At 39.7% G+C, this 15,990-nt stretch overlaps 1 long non-coding RNA gene across 1 annotated transcript; it reads left to right on the top strand.

Moving 5' to 3' along the window:
• The first annotated feature begins 1,770 nt into the window (after nt 1–1,770).
• LOC117502275 lies at nt 1,771–12,285 on the top strand. Its single transcript, XR_004558255.1, has 3 exons — nt 1,771–1,780; nt 8,191–8,195; nt 12,105–12,285. It is a non-coding gene; the product is annotated as an uncharacterized LOC117502275 (long non-coding RNA).
• The last annotated feature ends 3,705 nt before the right edge of the window (nt 12,286–15,990 follow it).

Raw genomic sequence — 15,990 nt, 5'->3', positions numbered from 1 at the left:
GTTTTTGAAGTGAAAAACATCTTAATTAGGAGATAATCCACAGATTGTTGTATGTTGTAGGTGATTGAAAAGCAGTGAAAAAGTCTACCACACCTTCTGAGATGTGATCAGAGTCTCCTGACAAAAAAAAAAAAGGACACATGGACACCTGTTCAACAGGCCCAACGGTCTCTTTGTCCAGGAAAATTAAATGGTCAACCTGTGCCAAGGAGGCTATTATTCCAAAACACCTTACCTCCTGCAGGTAAAACTATTCCCAGCAGAGTACAAAGTCCCAGATTCCTCATGCAGAGAATTGATCTGTCCAGACCGACTTGGGACTCAGACATCTACGGAGCTGGCAGTGAATGTGCTGACAATCAGGCTGATCTGCTTTAAGATACTTCTGGATGAAGGACATTATTTCTTACCTTTTTTGACCCAGATGGAAATAGCATTGCCCTCTGATGGATGTGTTATAAATGAGGTCAGCCGTGACCCAGATGGAGGTCGTGAGTTCTTCAAAGTGGTCTACTGCTCCTGGCTTTGCTGTTCCACGTGGAACTGTAACTTTAAGCTCCATTTTCATTTTCACATGTTGGCATTTCTACAAAAAGCTTTAAAATACCTGGAATTTAAGTTTATTCCTTTGGAAAACATGACAGAAAAACTGAGAATTAAAATAATTGATATTATTTTGGTTTTAATGCACTAGTAGGTACAACTCTACTATTTTTCTCCACCATCATCCCAAAACAAGGTGAATTTAGAAATGAATGTGTTCACCTCGACTCAGAACAGGGAAGGGACCTGGGAATTGCATCATTGCGTCCGTGTACTTGACCTCAATAAATGGGAAAGAACACAAATGCCTCTGTGGACACCGCTGTTTTGGTTTATATCCAAACTCATTAAATTATTGACTTCCACTCAGAACAAAGTGCAACACAAGTGTCATTGGTCGTGTACAACCATTGCAGTCAACGTTTTCACACCCCGTGCTTTGGTCAAAAGGTGGGTGTGGTCAAGTGAATTGCTGTCATATAGCACAAGCCTTAACCTCCAGTTGTGAAAAATACAGCCAGTGCTGAAGTGGCAATCTTGTAGTTCCTTGAATGGCCACTTGAAGTTGGCTCCAAAAGCGAGTCACTCCTTATAGAACCACTACCTTCAACCGCTTGGGTCGGGGGGGCTGGAGCCTATCCCAGCACTCACAGGGTGTGAGGCGAGGTTCACCCTGGACAGGACGGCAATCTGTCGCTGGGCCTGTCCAACATTACAGGAGAAATAAAGATGCACGGTACAAAAGAAAACAAAAAAACTGTTTTTATCTCTATAGATACTTTTTCTTTTGGTACTCATTGATACTCAGGGTTTGGATTACTAATGAAAATCATTAGTCAGATACCATTTGTTGTTGGCTAATTCTGAAAACAAAGAAATTCAAGCAGTTAATCTTCCAAACTGACTTCATAAAAAAAAGAACCAAAGACTTGCAAATGCAGTAAGAATATGGTATTAAAAACACTGATCTATTCTTGAGGTCGGCACCATGTCACACGTGAAATGATCAACCCAAAGGCCAGAATTCGTACTTCCGCGACAACACACTCAGTCTGTGTGCTGTTCTATTGAAATCAGTTGGGTTTTTTTATCGTTTCCAACAGCCAGCTGACAGCTATCATTGTCTGGAATGGTGAGATTTATACACCAACCTGACCTGAGATGAACCATTGTACATTAAATTGATGTTATTTATGAGTCTTGCCTGTTGGAAAAGTGACCAAATTACTTGTACATTGTATTTGCTCAGTGATGTTTTCACTGAGAACCTCCGCCCCTCCAGGTAAAATGCCCAGATGACCGACCTTGAGAATATGGAGACAATGCAGGCTGCTGGTGAGGGCTGGACTGTGTTAGTTAAATGGACTGCATTTATATAGCGCTTTTCCATCTGCATCAGATGCTCAAAGCGTTTGGTTCCTGCTTGACAATCTGTGCAAGGGTACCCCGTGTGTCTTTTTGTAGCTGTACAGATGTTCATGTACTGTATTTGATTCCAGATGTGCTTTATTGTCTGAATGTTGAGCATTTATTCTCTGCAATAGTCTTTGCTGAAAAGTGAAAGTGAAACCAAGGTCTTGGAGATTTCCTGATTCTTGGAATTCAAAGCAATCATTTTCAAGTCAGGAGGCTTTGCTTTGTAAAATCAATCCCACAATGGAAATTTATACTTTAAATAAACTGACTGTAAAACAGACATGGAAGCCACAGACATACATCACCTGCACAGTTATTAGAAACTGTTCTTAATAATATGCCTTTAATTCGAAGGAAAATCATCCTAATGGAAGTACTCAACTAGTAGAATAATAGTTGACTTGTTGGGTACTAGCTAGTTGTAGTTGACTATTACCACTAGTCACCCCACCCCTAGTTTTATCCATTTTAAGCAATAAAGTTATGAATGATAAGGGGTGTGGTCACTCTGAGTAACAGCTATGTGCTGGCAAAAGGATTCCAGACTTCAGCGCCGTGGTAGAAGTGGTAGCTAGCTACTGTGGACTCCATCCTTTTCATCCTTTCTCAGCATTTTATTGCAAATACATATCTTTTGGATGGTTGGAGTCATTTGGTCAAACACTGAAGGTCCCAGTATTGGCATTATGTAGCAGTATTGTGCCATCTCTAAAAAGAACAACTGAATTTCTTCTTGGATGTCATGATTTATCAATTTATGTAAAAAAAAAACAACGAATTTAATATATATATATATATATATATATATATATATATATATATATATATATATATATATATATATATATATATATATATATATTAATATTATTATTAAGTTTTCATGCATAGAAGACTGGATATACCTATCCACATTTCTCTATTATGGACTGTAATTGTATAGCACTTTTCTATCTGCATCAGAAGCTCAAAGCGCTTTACAATTATGCCTCACATTCACACAAACACACCGATAGAGTGCTGCCATACAAGGTGCTCACTACACACACACACACACACACACACACCAGAAGCAACTTGGGGATTAAGGACCTTGCCCAAGGGCCCTTAGTGATTCTCCAGTCTGGCTGGGTTTTGAACCCATATAAGTATGAATGTACCACCGTGTTGTAGATGTAGTTATGTGAAGTAAATCTGATCCAGTTATTCTGAGTGTGTTGGACTGCCTGCTCTATACCTGTGTCAACATAATTTGTCACTTTTCCTGAGAAGAACATGTTCAATATTTACATTTTTGTTCTGCACACACACACACACACACACACACACACACACACACACACACACACACACACACACACACACACACACACACACACACACACACTCTCTCTCTCTCTGCGCTTATCAAGTATCCACAGTGCTCGAAATTGAAAATCCACCTTTAAGTAATAGAAAGTCTTCTGTGTTTGTCTGATAATGTTTGATGATTTTCCTGTGTGAGGTTTTATTGTTACTGCTGTTTGTTTTGGTTGTTTTTCCATTTAGAATCATCCCTCATTGGTTTGGCTTTTTTTCCCCCTTTAAATCGCTCTTTGCAGTGAATAAAAACCATGAACCTTCTAAGCCTTTGCTTTCTGCTCTTCCGTGATCTTAAACTTGGCTTTATCTTGCTATCCTCTCTTGTCCTTGTTTTCTTGCTCTATCAGCAGTGGCAGGTTGGATTTTACGGAGGACTTTTAAGTGAAAGAAACCAAAGAATTGTTGCTGTATTCTTATCACCTCGCTGCATGTGATGAGCTCTCTCTCTGTCTCTCTCTCTCTCTCTCTCTGTGTACAAACCGGCTCCACACTGAGGACCAGACCTTATTCTTATTTTTAACCACTTTATTAATAGCTTTTCCTTCTGTGGCTCCATATCTTCATCAGTTATCATCAAGCTGGGAGTTCAGTTAAAATCAGTTTGGATATACACACACACACACACACACACACACACACACACACACACACACACACACACACCACAAGCAGCGGCAGGCCTCAGCTTTACAGAGGTAGGCTTTGGAGAAATTAGGCCTCATGCAAGAATGTTTGCAAAAATTCTTTTCAGATTTCTCAAACTTATCAATTCGTCCAAAAACGTGCCACACCAGATAGTCCACATTATATACTCGGGCGTTACCATTACTTGACATGGATGCTGATACTCTACAAAAGCGGGTTGATAATGTCATTATCAACCCTCTCTGGTTCATATTTTGGTATTGTAACCCTTCAGCAGCAGCACCCAACCTGCTTCTGAAGGCAGTCCGGCCTTAACGCCACCTACATTTAGTTGGTTGATCGAACAAAATTATCCAAGATGGCGGAAGACGCTCCCAAACATTTCTGTAAAAATCTGTTTGCTAGTTTTTTTTTTATTATTGTATTTTGTCAAGGTTAGCAAGAAATAAAGACTCTTAAAATTTAACAACCCTGTTTTTGTAACCAGATGATACCACTGAGGTGATTTACAAGAAATCTTACAGATGTTAGTAAGATAAGTGTGACGCACGCTGGACTGAAAAAAAAAATCACTTCAAATTTGGGCCCATCAAGCATGGGGGGGGGGAGAGTTAATTTTGGCAGTGTCTTGTTTCCCCATATTTAATAATCTATCGTTAAACATAATGTACAGTAATGAGGAGCTGGCCACGCCCCCAGGAATGCCCAACAAACTAATGTGACTGTAGGGTAAAGGGTTGTTTGTTTCATGTGATTTGTATGTGCTCGTGCAGTGTTTTATTCAAGGTCCTATGGTTTATTATCATCCAAGTAATGGATGATAAGCCTCAGGCTGCTAATGAAATAGCAGGTTGCTAACCATAGATAGTGAGACGGTGACCCTCAAAAATCTTGTTGTATAATTATTGCATAAATGATGTAATTGTTGGGAGGTGATGGTCTAGTGGTTAAGCGTTGGGCTTGAGACCAGAGGACCCTCGGTTCAAACCTTTGAGCAAGGTCCTTAATCCCCAAGTTGCTCCCGGTGTGTAGTGAGCACCTTGCATGGCAGCACCCTGACGTTGGTGTGTTTGTGTGAATGTGAGGCATAATTATAAAGCGCTTTGAGTGTCTGATGCAGATGGAAAAGCGCGATATAAATGCAGTCCATTTAATGTCACTTATGTGTAAATTTGAAATGATGGTGAGGATTACCTTATATTGGTGCATACCCTGCCCATAAATGACAGAAGTGTCCAATCTGGACACACGTTTGGATATTGACATCCAGTTAAATGGTAAATGACATTCACACAAACACACCAATGTCAGGGTGCTGCCATATAAGGTGCTCACTACACACCGGGAGCAATAGGGGATTAAAGACCTTGCCCAAGGACCCTTAGTGATTTTCCAGTCAGGCGGGGATTTGAACCGAGGATCTTTTGGTCTCAAGCCCAACACCTTAAACACTAGACCATTACCCCCCCACCCTCTCTTGGGATTGTAATGAGTGGCTTTTATGCAGTATCCTTCCCCCAACAGGGTTGGACTCAGTCGCTGATATAAGGAAGTAATTTTGGTTTGATGTAAGTGGTTAAAAAAAAGTCTCACAGGAGGTACTTCAGTCTTCCCCATGGAGATGAACAGAAGGGATACATCGTAAGTGGCTGTGCAGTGTGAGATGTTCATTAATTGGTGGTTTTAGGGGGAAGGGAACCCACTAGGAACCTTCCCCCTTGGACACCACAGATAAGACTGCTGCCCATCTGCCCTCTGGCACCTCCGAAGGTTGGTTTGAGGTCCCTGCAGTGGGAGTTTGGAGGTACAGTGGATCTAATAATAGAAATATCTTAATGGTATGAGGCTATGTGAATTGTAGTTTGTCCAATAACTATACAACCTATGCTCAAGATACATGAGGAACCTTACGAATCTGAGATTTTACCTTTAATTATGGAATGCGATTTAGTGTGATTCAATTTGTTGTGACACGATGCAGACCAATACATTTCTTCGTTAAGTATAGATGGCTTATTTCCCCACGATAAATTAGAAGTCAAAGTGGGATTTCTTACAGTACTTTCAAATACATATTTCACAGACAAGGGAATTTCAATTAAAAAATTTTGATATTAACAGTAGTGTTCAGAATAATAGTAGTGCTATGTGCCTAAAAAGATTATTCCAGGTTTTGAGTATATTTCTTATTGTTACATGGGAAACAAGGGACCAGTAGATTCAGTAGATTCTCACAAATCCAACAAGACCAAGCATTCATGATATGCACACTCTTAAGGCTATGAAATTGGGCTATTAGTTAAAAAAGTAGAAAAGGGGGTGTTCACAATAATAGTAGTGTGGCATTCAGTCAGTGAGTTTGTCAATTTTGTGGAACAAACAGGTGTGAATCAGGTGTCGCCTATTTAAGGATGAAGCCAGCACCTGTTGAACATGCTTTTCTCTTTGAAGCCTGAGGAAAATGGGACGTTCAAGTCATTGTTCAGAAGAACAGCGTAGTTTGATTAAAAAGTTGATTGGAGAGGGGAAAACTTATACGCAGGTGCAAAAAATTATAGGCTGTTCATCTACAATGATCTCCAATGCTTTGAAATGGACAAAAAACCAGAGACGCATGGAAGAAAACAGAAAACAACCATCAAAATGGATAGAAGAATAACCAGAATGGCAAAGGCTCACTCATTGATCTGCTCCAGGATGATCAAAGACAGTCTGGAGTTACCTGTAAGTGCTGTGACAGTTAGAAGATGCCTGTGCGAAGCTAATTTATTTGCAAGAATCCCCCTCAAAGTCCCTCTGTTAAATAAAAGACATGTGCAGAAGAGGTTACAATTTGCCAAAGAACACATCAACTGGCCTAAAGAGAAATGGAGGAATATTTTGTGGACTGATGAGAGTAAAATTGTTCTTTTTGGGTCCAAAGGCCACAGACAGTTTGTGAGACGACCCCCAAACTCTGAATTCAAGCCACAGTTCACAGTGAAGACAGTGAAGCATGGTGGTGCAAGCATCATGATATGGGCATGTTTCTCCTACTATGGTGTTGGGCCTATATATCACATACCAGGTATCATGGATCAGTTTGGATATGTCAAAATACTTGAAGAGGTCATGTTGCCTTATGCTGAAGAGGACATGCCCTTGAAATGGGTGTTTCAACAAGACAATGACCCCAAGCACACTAGTAAACAAGCAAAATCTTGGTTCCAAACCAACAAAATTAATGCCTTGCAGATGTGAAGAAATCATGAAAAACTGTGGTTATACAACTAAATACTAGTTTAGTGATTCACAGGATTGCTAAAAAAAAAGCAGTTTGAACATAATAGTTTTGAGTTTGTAGCGTCAACAGCAGATGCTACTATTATTGTGAACACCCCCTTTTCTACTTTTTTTTACTAATAGCCCAATTTCATAGCCTTAAGAGTGTGCATATCATGAATGCTTGGTCTTGTTGGATTTGTGAGAATCTACTGAATCTACTGGTACCTTGTTTCCCATGTAACAATAAGAAATATACGCAAAACCTGGATTAATCTTTTTAGGCACATAGCACTACTACAACCACTGGCAATAATTATGGAATCACTGGCCTCGGAGGATGTTTATTCAGTTGTTTAATTTTGTAGAGAAAAAGCATATCACAGACATGACACAAAACTAAAGTCATTTCAAATGGCAACTTTCTAGCTTTAAGAAACACTATAAGAAATCAGTAAAAAAAATTGTGGCAGTCAGTAACGGTTACTTTTTTAGACCAAGCAGAGGGAAAAAATATGGACTCACTCAATTCTAAGGAATAAATTATGGAATCACCCTGTAAATTTCCACCCCCAAAACTAACACCTGCATCAAATCAGATCTGCTCGTTAGTCTGCATCTAAAAAGGAGTGATCACACCTTGGAGAGCTGTCGCACCAAGTGGACTGACATGAATCATGGCTCCAACACGAGAGATGTCAATTGAAACAAAGGAGAGGATTATCAAACTCTTAAAAGACGGTAAATCATCACACAATGTTGCAAAAGATGTTGGTGGTTCACAGTAAGCTGTGTCTAATCTCTGGACCAAATACAAACAACATGGGAAGGTTGTTAAAGGCAAACATACTGGTAGACCAAGGAAGACATCAAAGCGTCAAGACAGAAAACTTAAAGCAATATGTCTCAAAAATCGAAAATGCACAACAAAACAAATGAGGAACGAATGGGAGGAAACTGAAGTCAACGTCTGTGACCGAACTGTAAGAAACCGCCTAAAGGAAATGGGATTTACATACAGAAAAGCTAAACGAAAGCCATCATTAACACCTAAACAGAAAAAAAACAAGGTTACAATGGGCTAAGGAAAAGCAATCATGGACTGTGGATGACTGGATGAAAGTCATATTCAGTGATGAATCTCGAATCTGCATTGGGCAAGGTGATGATGCTGGAACTTTTGTTTGGTGCCATTCCAATGAGATTTATAAAGATGACTGCCTGAAGAGAACTTGTAAATTTCCGCAGTCAGTGATGATATGGAGCTGCATGTCAGGTAAAGGCACTGGGGAGATGGCTGTCATTACATCATCAATAAATGCACAAGTTTACGTTGATATTTTGGACACTTTTGTTATCCCATCAATTGAAAGGATGTTTGGGGATGATGAAATCATTTTTCAAGATGATAATGCATCTTGCCATAGAGCAAAAACTGTGAAAACATTCCTTGCAAAAAGACACATAGGGTCAATGTCATGGCCTGCAAACAATCTGGATCTTAATCCAATTGAAAATCTTTGGTGGACGTTGAAGAAAATGGTCCATGACAAGGCTCCAACCTGCAAAGCTGATCTGGCAACAGCAATCAGAGAAAGTTGGAGCCAGATTGATGAAGAGTACTGTTTGTCACTCATTAAGTCCATGCCTCAGAGACTGCAAGCTGTTTTAAAAGCCAGAGGTGGTGCAACAAAATACTAGTGATGTGTTGGAGCGTTCTTTTGTTTTTCATGATTCCATAATTTTTTCCTCAGAATTGAGTGATTCCATATTTTTTTCCCTCTGCTTGGTCTAAAAAAGTAACCGTTACTGACTGCCACAATTTTTTTTCCTGATTTCTTATAGTGTTTCTTAAAGCCAGAAAGTTGCCATTTGAAATGACTTTAGTTTTGTGTCATGTCTGTGATCTGCTTTTTTTCTACAAAATTAAACAACTGAATGAACATCCTCCAAGGCCGGTGATTCCATAATTTTTGCTAGGGGTTGTATTATTCTGAACACTACTGTATATAGCTCCAGAGCACAACAAATTTGCCTCAAGTTTCATCACAAAATCAGGTTCCAACACCAGCAGAACCAATTCAAACAGGCAAAAAACACTAAGAGTGCACTACAGGCCCAGCGCCAGAAAAAAAAAAATATTAAGGGGGCGATGACCCTCTGGCCAAAGGTTCTTTCAAAAAATCTTTTATACCAAATGCCGTCACCATAATGAACTCAAAAAAGTGACCACTCCACAAATTAAACCTGAACTGCTTTACTTCTGTTTTATTTGATTTTATTAGATCTTACTGTACATTTTATTTATCTTACTAGGTCTTATTCTATTTCTTCTTTTACTTCCATGTATTTTATTTATCTTATTTTTGTTTTATTCGTGTGTTTGTATGAATGTTTTATGACTGTTTTTTTGTCTTTTTTGGTGGACAATAAAGAATTATTCTATTCTATTCTATGAGTTTATCACAGGGGGCGGGGACCCCCCCCCCCCCAAAAAAAGTGCGCACTGGAGGAGACGTGCCTCTCAGCGTGCGTAATGAATTGGGTGCGCTCCTGGAAAGCTTGTGTATTTAGGCTACACCGTTGTAAGAGACTGACTGACTAAGAGGGAAGAGTGATGACAGTATTTTTTTAATTATTATTTGAACGTATAGACGCTCGGTCAAGTGATCTCCTGCATACCACACAGAGCCGGTGTTCTGTCGAGATGAGGTGCGCCAACTTTCCACGCTCTGAGCTGTGACGTACCTTCGTGTTGTCCAATAGGAACGACGCGTCGGGCCAAAACACGGAAGACTCGTGGCAGAAACCACTGATCTCTACAAAATGGATTGGACCAATCCGATTGGTGCAGAAACCACTGATCTGTACAAAACATTAACGTGTGACAGGACTGCTCATTTAGAGAGCAGTTTTCTGAAGAAAAATCATTGGAAATGTTTTTTTGTTGTTGTTTGTTACCTCAAAATTTCTGATTACTGTTAAAAAAAAGTTTAGAACACTTGTAATTAAAATAGCTAAATAAATCAATAAATGGTTCTTTAGAAACCTTTCATCTGTAAATTAAAACCACCTGTTATTTCATATTAGATAATTTCTTGTTTAACATAAGGAAACTCAGACATTTATTTTTAGACAAATAAAATAACATGGAAACTTGTGTATTTTTTTTAAGTCTGGTAGATTATTTATATCTCATTTCAACCAGAAAAACAAACACTAAATAAATACAAATGTTTATTATAAATGCAAAAGGAAATAATTTAACAATGACTGTAGTGTGATTGTAAAGTAGGATTTCTGTGACATAAACCTCATGATGAATTTTTTTATGGTCATTTAAACTTGTAATTTCGTCAAAATATGTAATTGCCTTTCATGTTATCAGGACAGAATCATTTCTAAAATATTAATTTGAGCACAATAAGTGGAGAGCTTCTACTTGTGCAAATGTCTTTTGACTTTGATTTGTGGACATTTATGATCCGTTCATTTATTGTTAAAATATAAAATGAAACGGCTTTTTTAAAAATAATAAAGTAGTTGCTGTTGAAAGAGCCTTTTATTTAGAAGCAGGTGATGTTCTGCTGGATTCTCGGGACCAGATGAAGGTCTCTTCTGCAGCTTTGACCTCTGGTGGTGTTGCTGAAGACACTTTTGTCCTATTTTGAAGAGCAAAGATGTTTTCTTTCGACTGGACTTCGCGGGTGTCCTGATTGGGACAAATAAAAATATTTCTTTAAATATAAAGAAACACTAAACAGTTTATACATAAAAAAGGGGGAAAAACGGCAAAAAAAAGATGGAAAAAATGCCCGAAAAAATAAGTTATTTAAAGCTGAGCTTTTGTGGTGTCTGAAAAAAGCTGTAGCTTTATTTGGTAAAAATAAAAAAGACTGAACCATTTACAAATTAAAGTGTTCACTCAGATCAACTGTGCTAAAAGGCTAAGCTAACGTTAGCCGATCATTAAACCTTCACAGTTCAGTAAACGTCACATTTTATTTTTACATTATCCTCACCTCAGTAAAGCTGCAGAACTAACCTCCGTTGGGCAAACTGGGACTTCGCATATATCCAAAAAGTGGGAGATTTCGGACTGAGTGGGTTTGCTCCATCACCCCGGCGGCCTGCTTCGCTCTGACCAGTGATGATGCCTGAAGGCCGGCTTCTCCGTGCGGGTCGGCTCGCTGTCGCGGTTCGATCGATATCCCACCAAGTCGTCAGTCCTCCCTCGGTCGGTGTCACTCCGAAAAGTAGCTGAAAAAAGCCTCTCCCAGCAGGTGATGGGAGAATCGTTCTACTGCTGTTTCTAAAGGTTTTTTTTATGGTTCAGGCGACGTAAATTCAAGATGGTGATCACTGAACTTTATTCAGGTTGTGGAAACAGCCAGAGTGTGACGTAGTAATCTCCCCTTGCCACTTCCGAAGCGACACGTCTGACGTCATGACGCGTTGGAAACTCACCGCCCTCTGCTGCACTGACGAGCGCAACCCTCAACCTATCAAATCCCTTGAACACAGACACACGCCATATCCGTTTGTTTTAAAATTAATTACTTTAATTAATTTGGTTTATTTGTTAAATACGTGATATTATTGAATAACTAATATTTTGCTATATTTTCCAGTATTTCTTTTTCTTTCTTTTTTATTTTTTTGATAACTCTAACATCTGAGGGGGCGAGGTTGATGACATGAGGGGGCGTCGCCCCCAAACGCTCCCTCGTGGCGCCGGCTACGGTGCACTAACAATTGAAATATAAGATGTAGATTTATATGTATGAAACAGGCTAAAATTTGTTCAGTCAGATAAAAGTAAAGTGAGTAAAGGACCAATGATTAGGTCCTTAAAAAATTCAGTATGCAATTAAAAGACAAATAAATCCTTGTCAGTTATAAGAGAGGAAAAAAAATGCATCTTCAGCCTTGGTTTAAATAAGTCCACAGAATCAGACTGCCTTCTTGATTCCACAATAACAAAAAGCTCTCTGACTTGCTGACGACTTCTTCACCCTTGGAACACATGACGGTCCACAATCCCGAGATCCAGGCCAGTATATAGGGTGTAAGTAAATCAGCCAAGTATGAAGGCACTAGTCTTTTTAAAGTCGAACCTCACATGGACAAGGAGCCAGTGAAGAGAGACCGATGCTGGAGGAGAACTTTCTTCTCTGGATTAAAACTCTTGCTGCAGAGTTCAGAACCATTTGAAGCCCCCTAATGCTGGTCTGTGGCAAGCCAGGGAAAAAAAAACAAAACAAAGAACATTGCAATAATCAATTGTAGATGAAACAAAGGCATGAATCAATGTTTGTGCATCTGTCAGACAGAATTGGTCAAGTCCTCGTTATATTAAAGATTAAAAAAAAGGCAGGTCTTTGCAGTCTCTCCAATGTGCAAATATGGATCAAAAACTGCACCAAAATTCTTTTACTTCAAGAATTTTTGTTGCTTTATGGACACATGGAAAGTACAAAAAGAAGGAAAAGTACATTAATCTATGGATTTGTGCAGGGGTGAACAGTCATGTGCCATGAAGGGCCAAGATAGTGCAGGTTTTCCGTGCAACCAGTCACCTCAGCAGGTGGGTTTGCTGACGAGCTTCTCCCCTGAACATAAACACCTGATCGTCAATGAAATCACCTTCTGAGGTGATTGATTGCAAGGAAAACCTGCACTGTCTTGGCCCTTGTTGCCCAGCTCTGTCCCACACCATTTGTTCTCTTCCATGAGGTCTCGTTGGTGGACTGTATATTTGTTTTGTAGCTCTCTATATTCTGAAATAGTCAGCAAAGCAATAAGCTTTCTCTGGGCTTCCATCTTACTCTCAGAACTGAACTGTTGTGTGGAAACTGGAAAGCATTTAACTTGGGTGTGATGACATTCCCAGTTGTAAATTACAACTTCTGGGGTATTGGAACATGGCATATATTTAGACTGATTTGGGGGGGGGTTGGCATATAAATGTAGTCGCAGTGTTTTCTTTAAAATTGATCTCCGATTCATATCAGTTACAGCTCCCTGGCCTCCCTGTGGCGGGTTTTGGGATAAACAGGTTTTTACATGGTTTAAAATGAGAGACCAATAAATGTAAATACGTGGTTTGGAACAAAGAACTGTGAGGGTCAGGCCTCATTTGGCAGAAATTATGCAGAATTATGAGGGAGATAAAAACAGAAGACTGGTGGAGGAACAGAATTATGGATGGTATAAGCTTCCTGGTGTCTCAGGTGGCCTCTCGGGTTGCTGCTCTTTGAGAATAAGCAACTGGAGACGGCAGGCTGAAAACGTTCGAGTGAGGCAGAGAGAAAAAAAAAAAATCAATAGGTCCTGTCAGATTTTTTGATCTGTTGCTTCTTTACATGGCACCAGCTCCGTCTGCTTAAACCGTGTGACGCTTACAGCACTGACCCCCCCCCCCCACATCTCTGTGTCTCCTCTTCTCTCCAGCCCTCTCACTTTTCTCTCTCCATCCATTCCTAATGACATGGCCATTGGCAGACATCTCTCAGTCTTAATCTTCTCTCCAGTGCTTTTTTCACCTTCATTTTATTGAAGCTAAAGTCAGGCTGGCATGCTGTAACAGACATTTTAATAAAAATCTGATATTGGATCATCCACCCCTGCCAGGATGGAGCTCCCTCCCCGACCACAGCTCGTCAGTACGCTTTTATTATCTTAACACGGCTGCACAGAGGAATCATTACTCTGCAGCGTTTGTGGATTTTGCTCAGAAGTCTCCAAATCCAGCAGTGAAACTGGCCTCACTCTTTTATAAGATGTGTTTGAGTGTTTGGGTTGGATTTTTGTGAAGATTCGGTGACTGGTGTGAGCAGCACAGTGACTGGGTGGTTATTTCCCGGCAATGAAATTTACAGTTTTAATGGTTTTCGGCAAATCAAAATTGACAGTGCTTTGCTGAGAAGAGATCTGTAGGATTGTCAGTTTTGGATGATGTGGGGATTAGTTTACCTTTCAGGACTGTGTCAGTTCCTCATGCACACATATAGGGTCCAATATGACAAAAAAAAAATATATATATATATATATATCGCGACACAGGTGATTTCATATCACGGTAACAATATACAAACATATTGATGAGGACAGGGTAGATCCATAAATCACCTGTGAGTGTTTAGAAATGTCACGTTGGTCTCTATTGGGTTACATTGAAGTCCATGGGAAGTAAATTACATTGTCATCATCTTGATAGAAGCACAATCTGTTAAGACATGCATCAATATATGTGAAACTGGTACTGTAACTATCTGCATTTCAAAGTGTTTGCCACCCACACACTGTAAAAACTGATATCTTGTTTAAAGAAAAAAATTACTTAATTTTTGTATAAATAGAAAAATAATATTGTCAAGCATTTTTCATATAAGAAAAAAAACTCACTTTTTCTTTAAAGTTTTTCCAGCTAATATCCAGCTGTATTTAACCAGTAACAAGGAAAGGCAACGGATTTCACATCATCCAATCGAAGGAACAAGATTGTTTTCCTTATTTTGAGACAGAGGCTGGTCTTAAAATAAAAATTCTGTCTAGTTTTAAGGCACATTTTGACCATTCAGTGCCCAGACTTTCAGTGAAAATTTTACGGGCTTCACAGAGAATAAGGACTGTTACTACAGCTTTAAGGACGGCTTTAAGGACGGCTTTAAGGACGCTCGGCGCCGTGCCCACAGAGCCATCAGCTTTGAAATGATCTGGCATTTTCTGCCTCGTCGTCGCAGCTCAGATCGCGGAAAGCCAGATAAATTTTTCAAATGATTTCCAGGTGCCAGTCTCTAACAGCTTCTGAAAAAATTCTGACGGAAAAAAAGTCCAAATCATTCCGCCATTTCCAGACAATGAAAATCCGGCGAGGGGACGGGACCACTCCTTCCACAAGGTGTGCCCACAGGCGAATGACATCACTGACAGGCGTGGAAAAACTCACGCATGCGCACGAGGGTTCAAGCTTGTCTGATGTAAAAACATATGAATGAAATCCATATAGTTTTTGAAAAAAATAAAAAGGTACGATACTTTATTGACAGACCTCGTACATATAAAATTGTCTTTGTGTCATTTTGCTTTGTGGTTGTGTCTCAAGTCAGCGTTGGCTACATTCCCCCTCACAATTGCCACAGATATTGCTTTGTAGGTTTTCAGAAAGTGGACACAAATGCAGACAAAATGTACCCAGATTGTGGAGAGAAGGTTCCGTCCATATCTGGATTTAACACAGAGGATAAATGAGCCCTTAGAAACAAACTAGGGAGTGCACTGAGAGCCTGGCACAGTCTGTGGCTTTCAGACTTTATGCTTTGGGCTTGTTGTAGTATATTTGCATGACTGAATCACACTGGCCTTGTTGTAGTTGGGCTCTGATGTGACCTCAGCACAGAGAAACCAGGAGGATGTGCTCAGACAGTGCTTCTAAATCAAAGCCAAACTTAGTCCAGGGTCACATAAAAATGATCACTGTTTAAAACACAAAGTCCAACACTCAAACAGCAGGATCAAAGCTCACAAAAAAAACAAAAAACAGATCTAAACCAGACCATCTGACTTGGAAGCCAAAAACCACTAGGGCCAGTACGTAGGATGAACTAGCCAGCAAAAACCCAGAAAAGCAGAGTTTAAGTAGACTGGGAGGTGATTATAATTGACTACAGGTGCACTGATGGCTAAATGAGCTCAGGTGTGAGCTCAAACAGGAAGAAAGCAAACTAAACAAGAACAGAGAATGCAGTGTCAAAGTAAAAC

Source organism: Thalassophryne amazonica, chromosome 20 (assembly GCF_902500255.1).
Source record: "Thalassophryne amazonica chromosome 20, fThaAma1.1, whole genome shotgun sequence".
NCBI classification, from domain to species: domain Eukaryota; kingdom Metazoa; phylum Chordata; class Actinopteri; order Batrachoidiformes; family Batrachoididae; genus Thalassophryne; species Thalassophryne amazonica.
Note: the sequence above shows the minus strand (reverse complement) of the source record. Positions and strands in the feature narration are given on the sequence as shown.